Source organism: Acanthisitta chloris, unplaced genomic scaffold, assembly GCF_000695815.1.
Source record: "Acanthisitta chloris isolate BGI_N310 unplaced genomic scaffold, ASM69581v1 scaffold2626, whole genome shotgun sequence".
Classification (NCBI taxonomy): domain Eukaryota; kingdom Metazoa; phylum Chordata; class Aves; order Passeriformes; family Acanthisittidae; genus Acanthisitta; species Acanthisitta chloris.
In genome coordinates, this window is record NW_008676379.1 from 28,048 (window position 1) to 49,182 (window position 21,135).

General features: G+C 39.3%; 1 protein-coding gene across 1 annotated transcript in view; it reads left to right on the forward strand.

Annotated features, from left to right (window-relative positions):
* LOC103803543 (neuropilin-1) overlaps window positions 1-21,135 on the forward strand; it is a gene marked incomplete at its 3' end in the record, with an annotated part of 65,552 nt that overhangs the window by 27,821 nt on the left and 16,596 nt on the right. The gene's annotated exons all lie outside the window — the stretch shown is intronic.

The window sequence follows — 21,135 nt, forward strand, 5'->3', positions numbered from 1 at the left end:
TTTGCATGTACTAAGCCTGTTTTTTGACCAAGAGGACAAAGCAGCTGTACAGTACATGACAATCAGCACAGCTTTAAACCAGGCATTAGTTAAAAGTCATGAAATAATGCACTTAGAAAAATAACAAAATCCATGTTTTCAAGTCAAAATTGCAAAATTGCTATTTTCACCAGCTGGTAATATCACAAACACTTTTTCTTGTAGGAATCCTACCTGGGGGTATAGACTCTCTTTGCTCTTAGGCATCTGATACACAAGCTTTCAAAGCAGGATGTCTAGTTGCTCATAGGATGCATAGGGAGGTTTGCAATTTCTAGTCTTATGTGAGTTTAGTCAAACCACTACAGTTTAAGAATTCTAAATTCTTTACTGAAGGAAGGACACTTGAAACCACATCTCAGCTGCAAGGCATAAAAGCAGCTATTAAATGGACCTACTGCTACATGTTTATAGGTGTACTAGTGGAACTTGCCTTGGGCTAGACCTCAGCGGGTTAAATTGCCTCCACTTAAACTAATAGAGCCGTGTCAGTTTTCAGCTTTGACAGACCTGGAGTAGTGAGACAGGACACCATGCAGGTCCTACAAGCAGGACCAGAAAAACTCTGTGAGAAGGACTTGAACATATTTCTCAGTTGCAGATTTCAAATTGTCCTTTAAGACCTGAGATTCTCCAGTTGGTAACATCTTTTCCCCTCCTGACAGCAGCACCTGCTTGCTGCCATGCCCTCTGCTACCAAAGTCTGAAGAGTTTTGCAAAAAGGCAGAGAGGAGAGGGCAATTGCAAAGTGTAGATTTTTTGGGTTCCCTGTTGGGTAAGGTGTCTGTCATGGTCCTGTACCCAGGACAGCTGCTACTTGGCTCCCATGAGTCTCCAGGTCTCAGACACATGGTAGAGTGTCACGGGTGTGTTCATCCTTTTTATTTTCTTCTTAGCCTGGTAAAAGTTCTGTTTTCTCTGTGAGAATTTAACTTATGTAGAGACTGTGGGATCAGGACTGCGGCTTACTCTGTTATACCTAATTAACCCTGGGAATTCATTTCCACAACACAGAACTAGGCCAAGTATATAGGTAGATTTACAAAAGAAAATTAAGGATTTGCAATGAAGACATGGAATATCCACAATTACATTTCATATGATACAAAATAATTAAGGGATATAAGCCATAATGGTCCATGGCACAATCCAAGCTCTAATAGATGGGGATACGATGAAATTTACCCATGGGAAAGTGATTTTGTAATTGTAGAGGTGGGTGTATTCCATTTACTTATGTATTTATTTTAGATGTACATTTATATTTGTATAAACATTAAGGAAAAGCATCATTCTATAACCTCTGGGTATTTTTACCATTTCTTTAAAATAAAGAAATAATTACTGCATACTTCTGAAAGAATAAAAGGAAAAAAAGAATTAAAACCCTTGGTTTTCCCCACCCACACACTTCTCTTTGCTTCATATATCCCAGACCTCAGATTGCCCCTCCCTCTGCAAAAGCCTGGGAAAAGATTCACAAGCACATGTGAAAAATGATAGTTTCACATGGTTGTAGTAGGTTCTCATCCTTATTATGTAAATGAGTGGTTTTGGTTTGGGCGTCTCTTGTGTGGTTTTTATGCAGATGGTTAAATACTTAAAGACAGTGGGCCAAATTGCTCCTACTGGAATTTCACTGGCTTTGGCTAAACTACATCAGGAGTTGAAATAGGCCATGGAACCAAAATCTACTTTTGCATATAATGAAAGAGCCAAATGAGTAATGGGATTGCTGCACAGTAGCAGAGAGGAAGAAGCAGCCATCAAGAAATTTTCCTTTGTCTGTTCAGTAATTAATGAAGTACCTGGTGAACAACAGATCTGAGAAACTTCACTTTGCTCCTGTGATCTGCACTTCCTCCAGCCAGGTAAGCACAGAGCTGTGTGTGCTGGAGACTGATTAATTAGCCCAAGCCAGTTGTAAAATCTTTAGGAAACAAGTGGTGTCTGTTTTCTTCTGCACAGGATGCCAAGAGATGTATTTAAAGTGTGAGAGTCAAAGGTCAGTTTGACATCACATACTCTAAGATAGAGCCCTCACTTGGATTCCTGTTTCATGTTAGAAATACTGTCTGTGAGCCGTGAAGCTATTGTACTTGATAAGAGAAGGAGTAGGATTAATCTGCAGCAAGGAAAATTTAGGTTAAATATTATGAAAAATGTTGTAACTGTGAGATCACTTAAGCAAAGTAGCAGGCTGTCAGGGGAGACAGTCAAGGCTGGAAGTGACACTTTTCTATCAGAGCTGGTTGGGAGAATAATTAATAAGCATTTGCCTGTGAAGGGGGAGTGGTTCTGGCTCCCCCAGAGACCTCTGCCAAACCAAAGGAGCCGACAGATCTCGCAGACACGCTGGGAACTAATGCCTATGTACAGATAAAATGGAGCTCTCTGAAAGGACTTTTCCAGCCTCTTCTCAGCTTGTGTTACATATTCTAAATGTAAATTGAATGCAAATACTTTGAGCTATTCTCTGCAAAGCAGTTTACAATCTCCTACACTAAATAGGACCCACTGGAAATTTAAGGGGCCATGGTAATGGTTCATATAATTCTTTAGAAACTAATTGGGTAGCAACAGCAGAAAGGTCTGGTCGAGTCTGTGTATATCTTGTGCTCATTTCATATTTATTTTCATACATTTCTTGTTATCATTTAATATTTCTATGTTTTTAACTGATCTCTTCCACTATCAAAGTTAATGAAGGTGTTAACATCCCATTCAGTGAGAAAATGCATAAGCTAGATGCATAGCTCTAGTTCTAAACATTCTGCTAAGGTTTTTATCTTCAAATTGTTCAGGCTTATCCACTTGCACTGAACCAGTGATAATAAGGTATCTTTCTTTCTGTCTTTGCTCTGGAAAGATAAAATTTGTCATTTCTTAGCATTATATCCAAGTGCAGCAAATTGCAAAACAAATGCATTACCTCTGCATTATTTTGGGGGTGCACTGAGTGTTGAATTCATTTTCTGAATCAGATTACAGGAGGTTAAATCTCAGTCCCTAATTTGTGCGAGCAAAATTGGCAAATCATTTTAACAAGGGGCCAAAGAATTATTGCCTTGATAATAACAGAAAATTTGAACTTGGCAGTTTTATAGTTTGGCTCGTGTCTAAAAAGCTTTAGTAAAGGTTGTTCTCCACTATATCCAGTGGAGTGGTGCTTCATAAAAGCAAACATTCATTTTAACCACTAACAGAGGTTTTGGCAAAGTAAAGGGGGGCACAGGCAACATTGGCAACATGATATTTAATCCACAGCTTTCCATCTACTGCACCCTACAGAGACACAGCCCAGGGAACCAGAAGAAAGAGATCAAAAGGCTTTAAAAACATCAGGCAACAGGATCTCATTTAAATTATTAGGTGACATGCCTTCTTGGTTTTGACAATAACAAAACATATAATGTAGCCTGTTTTCTCCTCTCCCTTTAAGCTGATTTTGACAGGCTGCTGCAAAGTGCATGTAGAAATTGTATTTCTGCTCTCCAGCATCTCTTTGGACACCATTTGAAAGCATGTTTTTGTAAAACAATGTCATATTCAAAGGTATTTGAATCATGTAGAAGCTGGAGGATTTGTAATATGTTCTTAACCAGTATTGACTGAAATAAAACTAATTTGACCAAAAAACCACTCAGAAACCTGCCTTAGGTGAGGCTGATAAGCACTTAGGGAATATAAGAAGGCTTACCTATAATTCTGTTAAGTGATTCAGCTCTCAGAATTGTGCATTTCTAATTTGCATACATATGCTGAAAGGGGTTTTTTTGACTTTCCAACAATTGAAATTGTTAAAACTGTATAAGCAGAGATTTTTTCCTCCTTGTTATTTGTATTGGCTTTATTACAGAAAGATAGATACTGTTCCAACCTGATGTCATACTGCAGAACATTAAAACCTTTCTCCTAAGCTCTGTGTGCAACCTCTATGCTGCTAAATCCTTGTGCATGAGTAGTCTCACTGACGTCAGCAAAAGCAGGGCTGTATGGTCTGATTCTGAAAATATGTCATGTACATATAAATTCTTGCTGCTGTCATTTTTATCTCAGGTTTTGTATGGTGAAGCATATGGCCTGACTGTGAGACTGGCTGAATACTAAACTTCTCTAGCTTACTGAGTAATTCATGTTTCTAAATTGTAGGAGTAGTGGATAGGACTCATTTAATAAAGCACCAATCAGTCAAGACTTATGTACTTAAAATGAAAGAAATGCAAATACAAGGTCATCAATATACACATGATTAACAATCACACTTAAAAGCAGTTTTCACCATGCCTCCTATTCATGGATTTGTATGCCTATGTGTATGAGGGGTGGGCTGAAATGAGGGAAAATGAGATCTCAGCGCTGTTCTGTGTTCCTTTCTTATATTATTGCCTTGGGGATTCTTTTACAGAATAACACAGATATTACAGATTAAGGAAAACAGGATGGGCTATTTTTAGGATTCAATTCCTATGAAACCATTTTCACTTACCTTATAGCAACTCCCTGATTTTCTTCTCATGAATATGTTGGCTAAAGGCAGATGGGCAGGACACTGCAAAATTAGAGTGGGACTTGCATCCTTAAGGATGAAAAGCATCAGGAGACAAAATGCATGTTAGAGAAGAGCAAGCTTAACTCCTGGCTGTAAAGGGCACTGGTCATACTGGATGAAAGGCATTTCACATTCACAATGTCTTGCCATAGTGAAGTTCTTGCTAATGTGCTCACTTCCTCTCGTGTTGCCCCAGGTATCTAAGAGTTCCAACATGGCAAACTGAGGGAGAGTCATTTATAACGTGACAGACTCATGCTAAGGCTGGCAGGGAATATCGTTAACCTCACAAGCCTTGATGTGACTGAAGAGCCTCGAGATCTGTATGGGAGACAAGTCTGAAAATTAACAGCCTCATTAATCAAATCACAATGTTTTGACAACTTCGTGGTGTGTATGCAATCTATCCTGTATATGATTTAGCTAAGGCTTTCATGCAACAAGATGGGTTTTTGCAGTAACTTTATGTGAAAAGGCTCCACCCAACAGCTCAATTACTGGATTGTATGCTGATTATCAGAGTGAAAAAGCATTACAAGCTGAGATTCAAATAGAAAATCCTGCCAGGATTATGAAGGAGGTAGCACATCTCCTTGTTTCCTATTCTGTTTTACTGACTGAAATATAATCACTGTCATCACTTATTTAGAAAGTCTGAGGGGAAGCTGGCCAACCTCTCACACCTGCACTCAGTTACAGAAAATACTCCTCTTCAAAGAAGAAATACTTTGAATCCATTTGCCCAATGTATTTAGTCAAGAGTGAAACTTAAGTGTGGATAACTTGCTGGGGCACCCTACCACAACATACCAGAGCATGTTCCTCAGATGACCTGTTTTCCAAAGCAGGAGGTCAGTCAGGGTAATTCAGAGTAATTCTGGGTCCCTCAGATATCAAATAATCGGTTTCTGCTTAAATACAGACTGTGCCCCAAATCCTTTGTTTTTTTTACTCCTCATAATTACCTATCTTAAGGAGCTAAGGGATACACGGGGTTGCCTCTTCCACACCTAGGGATATATGCAGAAGGCTTATTAATGCTTTTGAGTTTCAATTGTATAAATCCCTCCCTATCTAAGCAAGGCTACATCAATGAGTATTTCTGGGTTATAAAGAAATGTTATTGCTTCTTATAATGTGCTTAGTAGAACAAGGTTCGATATAGTGGCAAGAGTATCAAAATGCTGTATTTCACTATAAATGTTTTGAAATGAAGGCTTACAAAAATGCAGAGTATTTTAAGTTTCTTTGTCCTTCTTTCTCATTGTCTATCTGCAAAGGTAAAAATTTGAAATCAAAGCTAAAAAGGGTTAGAAGCAAGAATGCAGAGCTGTCAACTAAATATATCTATTTACAAAAGATGTATTGGATCACAAAATTAATGATGGTGTCACTAGTACAGTAGCCATCTCAGTTCATCCAGTGCCTTTGGTGTCACGAGTATGGTAGCCATCTCAGTTCATCCAGTGCCTTCAAACTCTCTCAGGGAAATGCTGATGCCTGATTTGCCAGGCTGGGAAGCTGAGGCACAGTTAGCTGACACTTGGCTTCACTGAATAGTGATGGCAGAGGAACAGAGCCTTCCAGACCAGTGTCTGCCCACTTTCTCCCATCAACTCCTATCTCCCTAAATGACCTGAGTATGGTAGCCATCTCAGTTCATCCAGTGCCTTCAAACTCTCTCAGGGAAATGCTGATGCCTGATTTGCCAGGCTGGGAAGCTGAGGCACAGTTAGCTGACACTTGGCTTCACTGAATAGTGATGGCAGAGGAACAGAGCCTTCCAGACCAGTGTCTGCCCACTTTCTCCCATCAACTCCTATCTCCCTAAATGACCTAACCAAGCTCCATCATAGTGAGCTCCATCTAGGCTCACATTTGCAGCATGAAGTCTCAGCTTTCTCTATAATCTCACAGGTTTATGGCCCTGTTAACTACTGTGTGAATAGTACAGAGCTGTAATGACACAGAAAGTATATGGCTGACTTAACAGGCAACCCCTGGGCAGCCCAGTTCCCTTTCAGTGCTCATGCTTTCCCAGCCAGTTGCTCTCACGAATGCAGGATGGCTCCCAACTTCCAACCAAGTGCAGGTTGGACAGCCACATCCATGCTGCAGTCAAAGATGTGGCTGCAGCATCCATAGTGGTGCCAAATTCTTACCCAGTTAGCAGCAAAGCTGTGGTCACATAGGTTTTATTGTTCCTAGTGGGAACATTCAGCACTGAGCAGAGTCTATGACATTATTAGTACCTCAGCCAGTTAAATAAAACTAGTTCAGACATGTGTCCCTGTGTTGTAATCACATCTCCAAATGCAAGAATAGCAATTTTTGGTGGAGTTTATCACTGCTCTGAGCAGCACCATTAACAAGCAATACTGTGATTTTCCCAGGGCATAATGCTGCATAGAAACTTTACTCGGGTTCTTTCCAGCTGATATATCCTTTTGTTGCTGGCATGAGACCTGTTTCCATGATCCTTGTCCCTGTGGGGAAAAAAAAAGAGACAATCCTTCATCAGTTCCTCTATTATCCCTCTGCTAGTTCTGATCTTTGTGAATTCCCGTGTGGAATTTTTACAGGGGGGAAGATACAAAGGTTTGAAATATTTCTCAAAGTTGTCTGGCTGGAGACAAAATGCATGTTCCTATATTAGGCATGCAGCAATCATGCAAGGACAGAGGACACTTTGTGGTTTCTGTTTGAGGAGAAATGTGCAGTAATTGAGGAAAAGCTAAAATGTGGGAAGTTATATGCCAAATGGAGGAAAATACAATTCAGTGGAGCTGTTTCAGGAATCTGTTCATCACATGTGTTGGTACTGTGAGTCAGGCAGAATCATGCCTCTCCAATGGTCTGTTAGTCTCCTAGCATCCCTTTGTTCAGAGAGAGAGAAAGAGGGACTGCTTTTACAGAGCCCATGAGACCAAATTCAGGATAAAGCTAATGAGGAATGTGTACATTTAATTTGTTAAAGGGTTTTTCTGCATTTTTCAGGAAAGAGGGGGGTTATTACCGTTTCACCTCTGTAATAAAAACCAGGATCCTGTATCTTGGAAATGTTTACAGGGTAACAAAGTGAGGTTATGGTACATTGTAAAAGTTTAAAAGGGGAGTACGCACTGACACCTAGACTCAACAGCATGAAACCTGTGAGCTGTAAGGGTTCGTATTTAAAAATTATGAAAATATTTCAGTTTGAGAAAAACAAGTCATTTGGGCACAAAGTTTGAGATTCTCCCCACTACAGACCCTCCCCCTGACAGGTACTAACAGTTTTATTCAGCGTAGTGGCTGAACGTAATGCATGTGTTCACCTGGCTCAAAGCTGGGTGTGATGTTGGTTGTTTGGGTGTTTTAGCACTGAGAGCACAAACCTGCAGATTTCCCTTTCATTGCCATGCTACAGGGTGACAGTGTCTGGCTGTACCACTGGCGTTTCCCTTTCATTGTCATGCTACAAGGTGACAGTGTCTGGCTGTACCACTGGCACAGGTAGGACAGCTCCAGAAGTGCAGTGTGTGCCCTGCAGTGCAGCACCCTGAGAGCTGCACCAGCTCAGACACAGGACCAGGAGGGTTTGCAACAGGAGGATGGAAGCTATACTGCCAAAAGGAGCCCCTGATTCCTTCTGTGCAAGCCAGACATCTCTGTGAGCCAGCTCAGGAGGCTCAAAGTGAGGAAAGGGATGGGGTATTATCTCATTTCCTTCCCAGACTTCCTACTACTGTTTTGGGCAATTTATACCTTCAAGAATGCATAAGGCAAACAAACCTTGTTCTCCCTAGTGTGTGAAAGCCTGTCTTTTCCATTATTAAATAGCAAAGGAAAGCATGGTGTTATCTTGCTCAGATTCCCTGCATGTACAAGAGAATGCAGCCCAAAATACATTTCATGGCTTGTCTGTCTGGGTTAGTGTGCTACTTGCTGTGAGTGAAGGACAGGAAAGAATCAATGCTTAATACCAGAGTCTTATACAGGTTGTTCTTTTATGCTTATCACCACTAAGTAGACAAACAAAAGTAACTGCATTAATAGATACCTGACTGGAAGTGTAAAAGAAACAAAAGCAATGAAATCAGGATTTTATCCATTTAATTGCAGAGTAAGTGTTTTTATCAGTGGTATAATGGTTTATTGCCTTTTGAAGCTTATTTATTATAATTGATTAAAGAAAACGTAGAGCACCACTCTCTTATGGGTTACAAAAGGAAAGACGTTGCAACATCATTTATGTTCTCAATTCCCTGAGTTACTACAGGTCCCCTTGTTCTATCAGGTAATACATTATTATAGCTCCATGTCACACTGTCTGTATCCCTGAGCAGAAAGCAAGGACAGAAGTCTGACCCATGAAATGCAGAAGACAAATCAACATCATTATCCCATACTTTCTCAGACCCAGTAACTGCTCTTTCCTGTCTTTTTCTGGATCACAGCTGTTGAAGGAGCCTGTACAAGGATGGGAGAATAGTTCTAGGAGTACAGTACTGCTGACCTCAAAAGTGGCAATTTCTGTGTAAGTGTGTTAGTCCTGACTTAGGTTTTGCACTGCCCTGATTCCTACAGGCAGGGGTAATCTCACAGCCAAGCAGCTCCAAACAAGATTTAGCCTTCAGTGAATATAGGTCCAAATGCTCAGCAGTTTTGAGAGTATATCTCAAGAAGTTGCACTGATGAGGGAGGAAAAGGAAGTGGAAAGAAGACAAACTCAGTCCCATTTAATGAATACTTCCTTGACATTTGTGCAGTTCCTGCTGGGGATTTGAGCTGGCATGCATGTGTGCAGTATGGTCCCAATTACTGAAGCCCACGAGCTGTGTATGTGTTTGTGTTGTGTGTATGTCCATTACCCTGCTTGCTTTCACAAGTAAGTATTTAGTATCAGAAGAAAACATTGCAAAATTCTTTAGCAGACACTTGTGAATTCTGCTAGGTTTTCCACTTAGTTTTCCATTTTAAATTGGCATAAGGTGATGCATCTCAGATGTAATGCCACTGAACTCTCTAAATTTGTAGCAGAGATGATGCTGATTTGCTGTGCACATTTTCCTTCCTGTAAGTCATTATCACATGCCTCTCTTTCTAAGAAAGACATTTTTATGAGAGGTGGATCACTGGGGTGGGTTTTTTTGCATGCCTGGTTTGCCCCATGTTTCAGCTATAACAATGCAGTTTCACTAGGCACTGGGTCATATGGTTGACCTCAGCTAACAAGCTGTTCCTGTTTTTAGGCTACTGGGAATGTTTATTGGCCACTGTTTTCCTCCATTCTAAACACATAGTAATTTCTCAAGACCCATATAAATCATAAGGTCACAAAACTCATAAAAACTGTGGCATTCTTTGTGATATAGGGTACAAATGAGCTAACTTCAGGCTTAGCAGCTTTAAATATCTATGGTATATTTTATCATAATATAAATACATTCACTTAAGTTATATATACTTTTTAGTTCAAGGACACACAATAAAATAAATGGCAGTAAAGTTGCTTAATGGGACAGATTTTTATATACTGATGTTTCGACTTGGTGCAGTTTAACTGTGAGCTCTATTACCAAAAAAATGTACTGTAACTGTATGAAACTGAGTTTAAGAGAAATAGTATTCTGTTTGCAATAAATATTAAGCAATCACGTAGTTTATAACAAAATGATGATGAGGGTGATACTGAATTTCCTAATGTAGGTTTCAAGAGCAAAATCTCAGGAAGAGGTCTGGACTAATTGACACACTGGTGTGTGTGTAGTTTATGACAAAATGATGCTGAGGGTGATACTGAATTTCCTAATGTAGTTTCAAGAGCAAAGTCTCTTGAAGAGATCTGGACTAATTGACACACTGGTGTGTGCAAAGCCCAACTATAACCCTATAAGAAGGTGCATAAGTTACCCATAGGAGTTTTATGCATAATGTCTGTACTGAAATTAGACCACAAATTAATAGAAAAGAGTCAGTAGCAATTACTATAGTTAAATTTGCATAGGGGTTTCCACTCTGCTTCCCTGTTCTCATTTGCTTTAGTTGTTTTGAAATGCATGTCTTCCAGGCTGAAAGTTTCCCAGGCTGCTTCTTTGCTTGAGAATGAACTTTGGAAAGAGACTTCTAAAACGATTCAAGTCTTTTTTTGTATAAAGAATATGAAAATATACACACAGAAACACACACACATATGTGCATACACATGTCCCAGTTGCAACACAGAGGAAGAAGAACCTGTGGGACTTTTTCAGGCATCTCTTCAAACACACTGACTAAGATCAGAGAACTGGGATTTGAAAGCACCATCCATGAGTAAACGTTCCTTGCACTGCTCTGAGGAAATATCGTTTAGATTTCACAAAGCCAGGGCTTCTTTAAAGTGCCAACTGTACGTATTACTCATGCTGCTTAAGGGTTGTTTGTTAAAGTGGCAATGTACAAAACCAAATTATTTTGTGCTGAGATAATGGCCCACCAGGAAACATGCAGACGTTGTAAGTGGGTTGATCTCTGAACTACGAATGCTTCTTACTCAGCTTTGTGTGCCTCCTGTGCCAGAGTGTGCTCCTAGGTGCTATGGCCAGGCACTTCATCTTTCCAAGTTTGTGTCATATGAAAGAAGTAAGGAGAGATGATTTTCATCTCTAAGTGTTACAACAGTCTGTCCAAGGTCTTCTCAGCTTTATGAGAGTATTTTCCCAATAATTCCACATATTTCGTAAACTTTAGGACTGTCTTTTCAATACAGAAAAGCCTTGAATGTTTTGATCTCCTTTAGGTAATTCAAACACTTTTTTTCTTTGGTCATAGCTTAAGAGAGTCTGTCCCCTTTCCCTCACTAAAAATCCACGGGGAAAGCTCTAACACATGCACATGATGAAACACTGACAAGTCAAAAGTTTCAAAAACAAAGCTGTATTTTTTCCAGTAACTCCACTTGTTTGTACATATGCTTAGTCGTGTGGCTATATATAGGTTTTAGATACAGTCTCGGAAAAAAATCAATCCATTCATTTACATGTGTCACACTTTCAGGCAAGGAATGCCCATAGCAGTCATTTTTCTCAGTATAGACTAGGTATTTGAAGACACTAACCACTCAGTGGATTTTTTGCTTGGCTGAAGGTCTGGCAAAAGGGAATGTGGTGCAGGAATTGCAACAAAAAGGAACAGCATTGAGAAATACTGAGTTCCAAATGCCTGAGAGTGCATCATTACTATTCTCTTAACTCTTTACTGCATTTACAGGGCTTCAGGATATAGTTGCTATGGAAGAAAATTGCCATAACTTGTGTTCTAAAGCTGATATGTATGTCTACAATTTCCTTTCTCCTTTAGCCTCTTTTAGTTTCATTCATTATGGGTATTGGTCAGAGAGATTGTAGACAGCCCACAAGGGACAAATATCTGACTTTCAAAAGTGTGGAACTTATTTTCCATTCTGAACTTTCACACTATTTGTGAAAAGCTAACATATACCTAATACTTTTAAAAGTCAAGTTCTTCAGGTTATGATTAATATCCTACATAGATCCCAACAGGATAGTTACAAATTAATCAGCATCATTACTCTTAACTCTTTACTGCATTTACAGGGCTTCAGGATATAGTTGCTATGGAAGAAAATTGCCATAACTTGTGTTCTAAAGCTGATATGTATGTCTACAATTTCCTTTCTCCTTTAGCCTCTTTTAGTTTCATTCATTATGGGTATTGGTCAGAGAGATTGTAGACAGCCCACAAGGGACAAATATCTGACTTTCAAAAGTGTGGAACTTATTTACTGCATTTACAGGGCTTCAGGATATAGTTGCTATGGAAGAAAATTGCCATAACTTGTGTTCTAAAGCTGATATGTATGTCTACAATTTCCTTTCTCCTTTAGCCTCTTTTAGTTTCATTCATTATGGGTATTGGTCAGAGAGATTGTAGACAGCCCACAAGGGACAAATATCTGACTTTCAAAAGTGTGGAACTTATTTTCCATTCTGAACTTTCACACTATTTGTGAAAAGCTAACATGTACCTAATACTTTTAAAAGTCAAGTTCTTCAGGTTATGATTAATATCCTACATAGATCCCAACAGGATAGTTACAAATTAATCAGCAGTTCAGAATTCCCAAATGGAGTACTATAAGGTTGCCATTACTTTAAAGCATTTCTTTTCTACTTTCATGGAAAGAAAAAGAAATCAAAACTGATTCTGATCTTCATTTGATACAACTCTCTCTGTTCTTTAGACATTTGAGGAAGCAAACCTGAAGCTTCTATAACCTACCAATTAGGCAGGCTTTTTAGTGAATTCAGCATGCTAACTGCACTGATCCAACCACAAATCATTAAACTAGTTAGGCACATGAAAACAATGTTTAATGAATATAAAAGTGTACAGATAGGGTTTGAGTCCTTGCAGCATTGAGAGCATGTATCTATGCATGAGTCTCTGTAGGCAAATAATTTAGTCTAGTTCTCCTACAGAAATCACACAAACTTATTTCTGATTCTGCATGAGAGTTTGCAGTCCCTTCTTCCAGTCGTTCTATGGCTTAAGAAAACTTCCAAGTTTCAAGCCTCTGTTAAGAAGCTTTATTTGAAACCCACAGAAGCCGTTAGGAATCTTTCCATTATTTCAGAAGGAGCTAGACTGGGCTCTTAAATTTAAAACACAGTATGTGGCTATCTAGGCTTTTTCCCTTGCTGTTTGCAAAATTTCTCTAAGACTGCTGGCACTCAGTCTCTCTCTTCTGTCTCCGCATATGTAAAATGAGAATGACAACTTTACCTCAGAGAAATGTTGCAAAGCTTCACTTACAAACAGATTGGCATACTTGGATGAAGTTGCTCAACTAACGAGAAGTTTTCTGATTGATGGGCATCTCTTGGGAGGTCATAAAAACAAAAACAAAACCATATAGTCAAGGTTTGGGACAATTCTGGTTTTGCTTACAATAGCCTACTCTAGTGCAAGATAGCTGCTTGTGTCATCTTTTTTCTCTCTTATCACCTTGAATATCTTTCCAAATCTAACCATGTCAGATTAGTGGCTAAATACCAAACTAAGCCATGGCATAACCCTCCCACCTGACATGTCCACATGAAAGAAGATAAAGCTTGAGGAACAGTGAGTAATAAGAAAATGAGTTTTTAAAAAACATTTTTTCCGCTTTCTTAAGCCCTTAGCTGTCTCAAGGTAGATAAAGTAACTATCAAACAACCAATAAAAATTAAACTGCATTTCATTTTGTGAAGAACACTGGAAAGTTGGCAAGAGGTAAGATTTTGCAGTGAAATAGGGAAGTGAACAAGTTGTAAATGACTCTAATATCTTCCAGATGGCATATTTTACTTGGGAACTGAGTTTAGAGTAATTAGAGGCATGCGAATTTCCTATAAATACTAAACTTCACCAGTTTGACACTAGAAAGCTCCTTCGTCTCTGAAGTCTTTAAACTGCTAAGTGTTCTTTTTCCCTCACTTAAAGTGGAAGTCAAGGATTTGTAAATTTATCTTATTTGACAGACAGAAACCTTTTCCATGAAAAGATGGCATTTTTCTATGCCAGAAAGTTATGAACTAAAGTTCCTCACTGAAGAGGTTTAAAATCAAATGTTTCTTCCCAGAAGAGGTTTTCATTTTTATATACTGGGATTGTTATATTATAATTTATTACAGTATGTGGCAAGCAGTGAAATCAGTGGAATTTGCCCTAACTTCAAGACCAGATATTTTCACTGGTAAAATGTTTTTTGCAGAGAGATCTGCTGAAGACCTTAGCAGATGAAAATATTTTCACCGGTAAAATGTTTTTTGCAGATAGATCTGCTGAAGACCTTAGCAGATGAATTTTGCTTTTACTTCCCCTAGGACATTGCAATACTGAAATGGCAAAACCCAGTGCATAACCTCTGATTCTTCTTCATTTTCTGCATGACATTTTTACACACATTCCAAAAGTGAATCCTGGTGTTCTCATTTCTGTTAAAGAATTTTCCAGGTTTCATTTGGTATAAATAGAATAGTACTAAGTAAATACAGGGTAAAATATTCTGTCACCACTTGCACCCTCTTTAGCCATATATCAGTGTAAACTGACTTAGATCCATTGACATAAAGGGGCTAATCTCATTTGCAGTAGCTAAAGATCTGTCTACTGTTCTCAGTGGAGCTGTATAGATAAAAGTGCAGATATAATCTTACTTATTTAGTTCAGATCTTCAGTTGTGCCAGTCCCAGGTTTTCAAAAGCATGAGATGAACAACCAGGAACATGTGATAGGATGAAGGATAATCAGATTTTAAAATAGCAATGATTACTTTTATTACTTCTGGGTTTTGAAATTTTATTGGTTAAGGTATGTTGCGTTTCAGACTCCTTTGTTCAGCAGAGAATTAAAATCTTAATTTTAAAATGAAAGGGCAAATCCCAATGCAGTCAATGATTCCAGAAACCAGTGTAGTAGCAAAACTGTTGCTAACATTAGTTGGAATCAAACTGTTGCAGTGAGAAACTGTAGATCTTCATCCATGTCTTTGTTACATCTTTTCTCTTTTTCACTACAGCATTGTCTTGTACTAAAATAGACTCTCAGTAGTTCATTCTTAATGGAGACCCACTGTCAGTTAATGGCATTACTAAATTACTGAACAGTGGCCAAATCCCAATGGCCTTATTCCCAGAAATCTCTTAGGTTGACAGGACCTTTGTATGAATAACTTCAGTGAATTTTGGCCCACAGTGCAGACCATAAAACCACCAGCTCACAAAAGACCGAGGGAAATAAAGGCCCCCCAAACTGACAGTAAACTACAAATTGTTAATCGATTGCAAATTGTGTATTTAAATATCCATCACTAGAGAACTATGGGATTTAGATAAGTCGTTTTCTTTGTGAGGCTTCATCCTCACCATGAATCCACTACATGCAAAACCAATTTAAAAGCCTCATACCATGGACACTGGCTCCCACTTCCCCATTTCTCACAAAGTTTGCACTGCCAGACTGGTCCTAATTCAGCTGTGTGTGTGTCCATACTCAGAGAAATGATCTGTTGGATTTTCTAAGTGATTTGAAAGAAAAAGAAAGAGAAAGAAAGAGAGAAAGAGAGAAAGAGAAAGAGAGAAAGAAAGAAAGAAAGAAAGAAAGAAAGAAAGAAAGAAAGAAAGAAAGAAAGAAAGAAAGAAAGAAAGAAAGAAAGAAAGAAAGAAAGAAAGAAAGAAAGAAAGAAAGAAAGAAAGAAAGAAAGAAAGAAAGAAAGAAAGAAAGAAAGAAAGAAAGAAAGAAAGAAAGAAAGAAAGAAAGAAAGAAAGAAAGAAAGAAAGAAAGAAAGAAAGAAAGAAAGAAAGAAAGAAAGAAAGAAAGAAAGAAAGAAAGAAAGAAAGAAAGAAAGAAAAGTTGCTTCGCTCATCATGTCAAAGACATGTTCACACCAACAGTTGACGTGACAGGATGGAGAAAGGAATCTGCATGGAGAGGACTGCAGTGTGTGATGGAATCATGCATCCAGGCAGGAACACACCATGCAGAACCTCAGGACACTAAGCACACTGGAAAGGGGCTAAGAAAGGAAAAAACCAACCTGTAGTTCCCACACCACCTGGTGATCAGGGCCCTGCTTAGACTTGTTGTGGACAGAGCAATCACTCAGGATCCTCCAAGGGCCACATGCTGCTTTCACCTCCATCAAAGTGTGTTTTGTGGCCCATGTGTGAGGAGTTATATCCCCTTGGTGTAGAAACCTGCACTGACAACCCAGCTACAGGGAAGGTGTGCTGGTTTGAGCTGAAGTAGAGTTAACTTTCTTCACAGAGGCTAGTATGGGGCTATGTTTGGGTTTTGTGCAGGACACAGGGTTGATAATGCAGAGATGTTTTTGTTACTGCTGAGCAGAGCTCACACAGAGCCAAGGCCTTTGCTGCTTTCCATACTGCCACACTGGCAAGGGAGTTGGGGATGCATGGGAGACTGGGAGGAGACACAGCTGGGACAGGTGACCCAACCTGACCCAAGGGATATTCCATACCATAGGACATCATGCTCAGTGTATAAGGTGGGAGGAAGAAGGAGGAAGGGGGGACATCTGGAGTGATGGTGTTTGTCTTCCCAAGGAACCGTTACGCGTGATGGTCCCTGCTCTCCTGGAGATGCTGAACACCTCCTGTCTGTGGGAAGCAGTGAATTAATTCCTTGTTTTGCTTTGCTTGTGTGTGCAGCTTTTGCTTTCTCTATTAAACTGTCTTTATCTCAACCCATGAGTTTTTGTAGCTTTTACCCTTCTGATTCTCTCCCCCATCCCGTTGGTGGGGCAGTGAGTGAGAGGCTGTTGGTTCTTGGCTGCTGCTGGGGTTAAACCATAACAGAAGGCTGCTGTGTCTCCACAAGATGGGTCAGCCTCTCCAGTGGCCATTAGATGGGTCACCTTACAGGAGACCGTGGAGAGCAATCAGGCTGCACAGAGGAGGCTCAGACAGATAGCAATCCAACAGATGCTGAGGTTCCAGGCAGAAAATCAGCCCATTTGGGGCTGTGCTTGATTTTTTATTTTTAACAGCATGTACTTCTTTTTCTTGTTGCTAATAAACTGGGATTAAGGTTGGTGTCCCTCGAGTGCCTGCAGCTCTTAAGCTTTTAGCTCTGGGATACAGATTGCCTTGTGCCACAAGCACTGCAGTAAATCCCACACCTCTAACCCTCAGTAACTAATGGGGCACAAAGCCACAGTGCAGAACAACTTGAAACTCTTTATTTAGATTTCCTCTTGCGATGCCTTCTGTTCAACTAAGATGGAGCCTTGTGAGGAATAAAAAAAAAATAAAATTCTTTATAAAATAAAGGCGGAAGAAAGATACATACTTAGAAGAAAATTCTCTGAACCAAAGATAGTCTGACCAGGGAGCATAATTCACGTCAGGGAGAAACTTAGCAGCTTGGTGCATGTGGAATTAGAGTAATAAAAGAAACAGGGACTTGGAAAATCTTTTCATTCTAACACGTGAATAACCAAAATACTCATAAGCACCCTATAGATCATAGTAGGCTGCAGAAAAATATGGCAAACTCAGATGTAGATTATAGCACTATATGCTCCACTGATTGTTTCATAAGGTTAAATGGCAGATTTTTAGATTTCAGCTGAGTTCTGCGTATGTCTTGTGATGGAAATTTTTAGGCAAAAGGTGTAAGATGTCACTGCCCTAGTAATAGGAAAATGTGTAGAAGCAGAGCGTAGCTTGGCAGGGTGGCTGGCTTCAGCAGCAGGCAGAGCTTTCCAGCACTTCACTTTCTGCAGTATGACATGCTATGGTGCACGTTGAGAACTGAACCCTGATCTAAGCACTGTTATCACCTACTAGAAACTGGAAGTAGAATATTCACCAAAGTCCTTATCCTGCTGCTGCTTGTGTTTTTCGTGGCCCAGTGTTCATTTTAAAGGCATTGCTTGGCCTTTTCCTTGACCCCAAAACTTACGCTTTCCAAAAAAAAGAGCAAGTTTTTCACAATTCCTTAAAGAATTTGTAGAGGAATTCTAGATCTCTTCATCTGTCCAACAGGAATCTGTCCCAGACATTGTTTTACTGAACCATAAACTCAGAACTCAGTAAAGGCACATTGAGGCACCAGCTGAGAGGAGCAGCAAGTGTGTGTGAGCTCTCTCAGTACAGTTCAGCAGTCTCCTACCTGAAAACCACAGACTGTCCTTGCACTGCACAGAGAGTGCAAACAGAAATGGGATAACTGGAAAGACCCAAACAAGCAAAAAGGAATGCTTTTTGCAGGGTGGCATAGCAGCTCCATGAACATATCCACTGATTTGGCCCCTCTTCTGGGCAAGCATCTCCTATTTTCACACATGAACTTGTAGTCTAGTCTTTCACCTGAAACTACACTCAATGCTTAGTGCCATGTTTATATTTACATCTCTGTGCCATAAACCCTAAAGGACTATAAAATTACAAGAAATATTTGCCACACCATTGACAGCAGTAACGGAGTGAAGAATTGCCAAGTGGGAAATCCAAATTTGCAAACTCAGTATTCTGGGCTGTATGCCAAGGCTGTCTGGGCGCTGCGGAGATGACACATTCAGTCTTCTCACAGGGATGCCAATGTGCCAACTGCATCCCTGGCACAGCATCTTCTGACAAACTTATGGAGAAGAACTGCTACCAAGTCCAGAGGGAGATGCAAGCTGCTTTCTGAGCTTCCTTGGCAGCAACTCCATTTCCAAGTTGTGACTGTACTTTCTCCTATTTACGAGACCAGTTGTTTGTGATACACTATGGTCTCTGGTAGGATTTTGAAAAGTGCAAAAATGACAGTAGGATGTTGGTTTCCAAGTATAAACTAGTAAAATCCAGAGTAATTTCATTTTCCTAAGAAAAGAAATAATATACTCATTTACTGCAGCCCGGATATTGCATGTGTGGGAGAATCCAAATCATTTGTTAGCTGCCAAGTGAAAGACATGATCCTTAGAATATGAAGGTTGTAGAGCTGATCTCTAAAGCTTCCTCTTTCCAAATTGTGCTTCTTATCTATTGTCTCACAGCTAAACTTCTTTTCTCTCTGTCAGTAATTTTTAAAAGCGAATAAAAAAAAATGAAAAATCCTTCAATCTTCCACAGGGCTGTATGACCTATAACTTGCAAAATCCATTAGAAGACATCCTTTTAGTAACCAAATTGTGTCATTTACAACTGCACAGCAGCCAGAAAGAGCACCATAAATTACAATTCTGTCACTATAATGGACAATGGAAAGGTGTGGGCAGGCTATTGCTGTAAAGGCAGAAACCTAGAAAAGTGATAGAATATAATTTGAATGGGTTTTTTTGCCTAATTTACTTCATATAATAGCAAAATTGGTACTGACAGGTTACTTATTTTTTGGCAGCATATGGTAGACTTAGTAAGACTATATGATTGTTTATTTTTGAGATGTAGCAAAAGAAAAGTACTGAATATAAGTCTTTTGAGGTTATTTTCTTCTTTGTACATGAACAAAAAGAGAATGTAAAATTTGCTTAGCATTTTTACTTAAATTTTTTCATACTGTTTGAAAATTTTTTTACTTTAGAGGCTTGAGAAATGAATGGTACCTGGGAAACTGTTGAAATAATGTCATCATGGGGAGAAGAGCGAAGACTGTCACTCAGTTGCCAGGGTTTTACGTGGTTGCTGTTTCTTTTTAACAAGCAGTTAATTATTTGAAGAAAAGTTGTCTTGTCAAAAATTCTCACCATACATTTATTCCTAAACTTTAAAAATTAACAGCATGTATCTCTGAGTACTTCCAGTAGGTTTTGCAGGGACCTAGAGCTGGTATTCTTAAGGATATTTCTGAGAAGAACAAAAAAAAGGCAGCATGGCAATTCTGAGGTCTCTTTACAACTCTCCTTCTAACTTTCAAATCCTGTTAGACATATGTCAGAAAGACATTATAGAAAGAACAGAAGTCTAATTTTAAACACTGCAGCTTACTTAAAGTATCTGTAAAATTATCTCAGAAATTCACATTTCTGCTTTGTATTTCCACCAATCTGCACTGGGACAGTGAAGCTAACAAGCTGAGCAATTGCTACTAGAAAAATTAAGTACATAAGAGGAAATGCAGTTAACACAATATTTCACATATGTTAATGCTTACAGTTCCATCAGTGTCAGCTTTATTTTCTACTTGATATACACCAAAGCTGGCACACAATTTTAACTGATGAGGTAATGTCATTTTTAATTTAAGGAGCCTTAAGCTGTCCACTTTAACTAGTGATATCATCCTTGCAGCTGTCTCATGGGACTTCGTGTAAACATAAGTAATGTGCCCTGGATGGTTTGGAGCAGAGTTGTTAAAAATGACATTGGTCATCATGAAGACATTTTTTTCCTTTGATCTCTTTAAAAATGTCAGACACACTTTATTGTCCTGTCATTTCTAGCTCTTCCTTGTATATTAATATGCTTGGAACATTTCAGTGAACAGAACAGTAGAACATAAAGGTCTAAACAAATTAATGGCAACATTTTAATGTCAGTCGTAGCAGGATAATGAAAAGTAAATGAGATTGTCTGGCTAACAGCAACTTGTTAAATGAAAGGGCATTGTGGCTGAGACACAGAGACATGGGGGCAAGGAAAAACCTTTTGCCACCATCTGAAAGAGGTCCAGAGCACAACCAAATGCCATCACCTTCCAGGAGAATATTAGACTGATTCTACAGATTGAGTCTGCTCCTCCTTCCTGTCTGGGGTCAAGTGAAATCATCTGCTCATAAAACTTAAGAACAGACCTGTCTCTGCACCTGCAGCTTCTGCCTCCCATGACTTTCATTCTTGTTTGTATTCCCTCAGCTGGTTCAGCACACCAACCTGCCAGGCTTGCTTTCCTCAGCTGCTGGAAACCAGCTCTGTCAGACCAGACCTTCCGTACTGGCATCTCTGGTGACAGAGCTGAGAAACCCTAAGATGTTGCTCCCAGGCAAACCTCTGCTACTAATCATTGTTGAGTTATTCTATGCTTTTCCTTACACAATCCTTCAGAATTAGAGAGGATTTAGCCCAGTC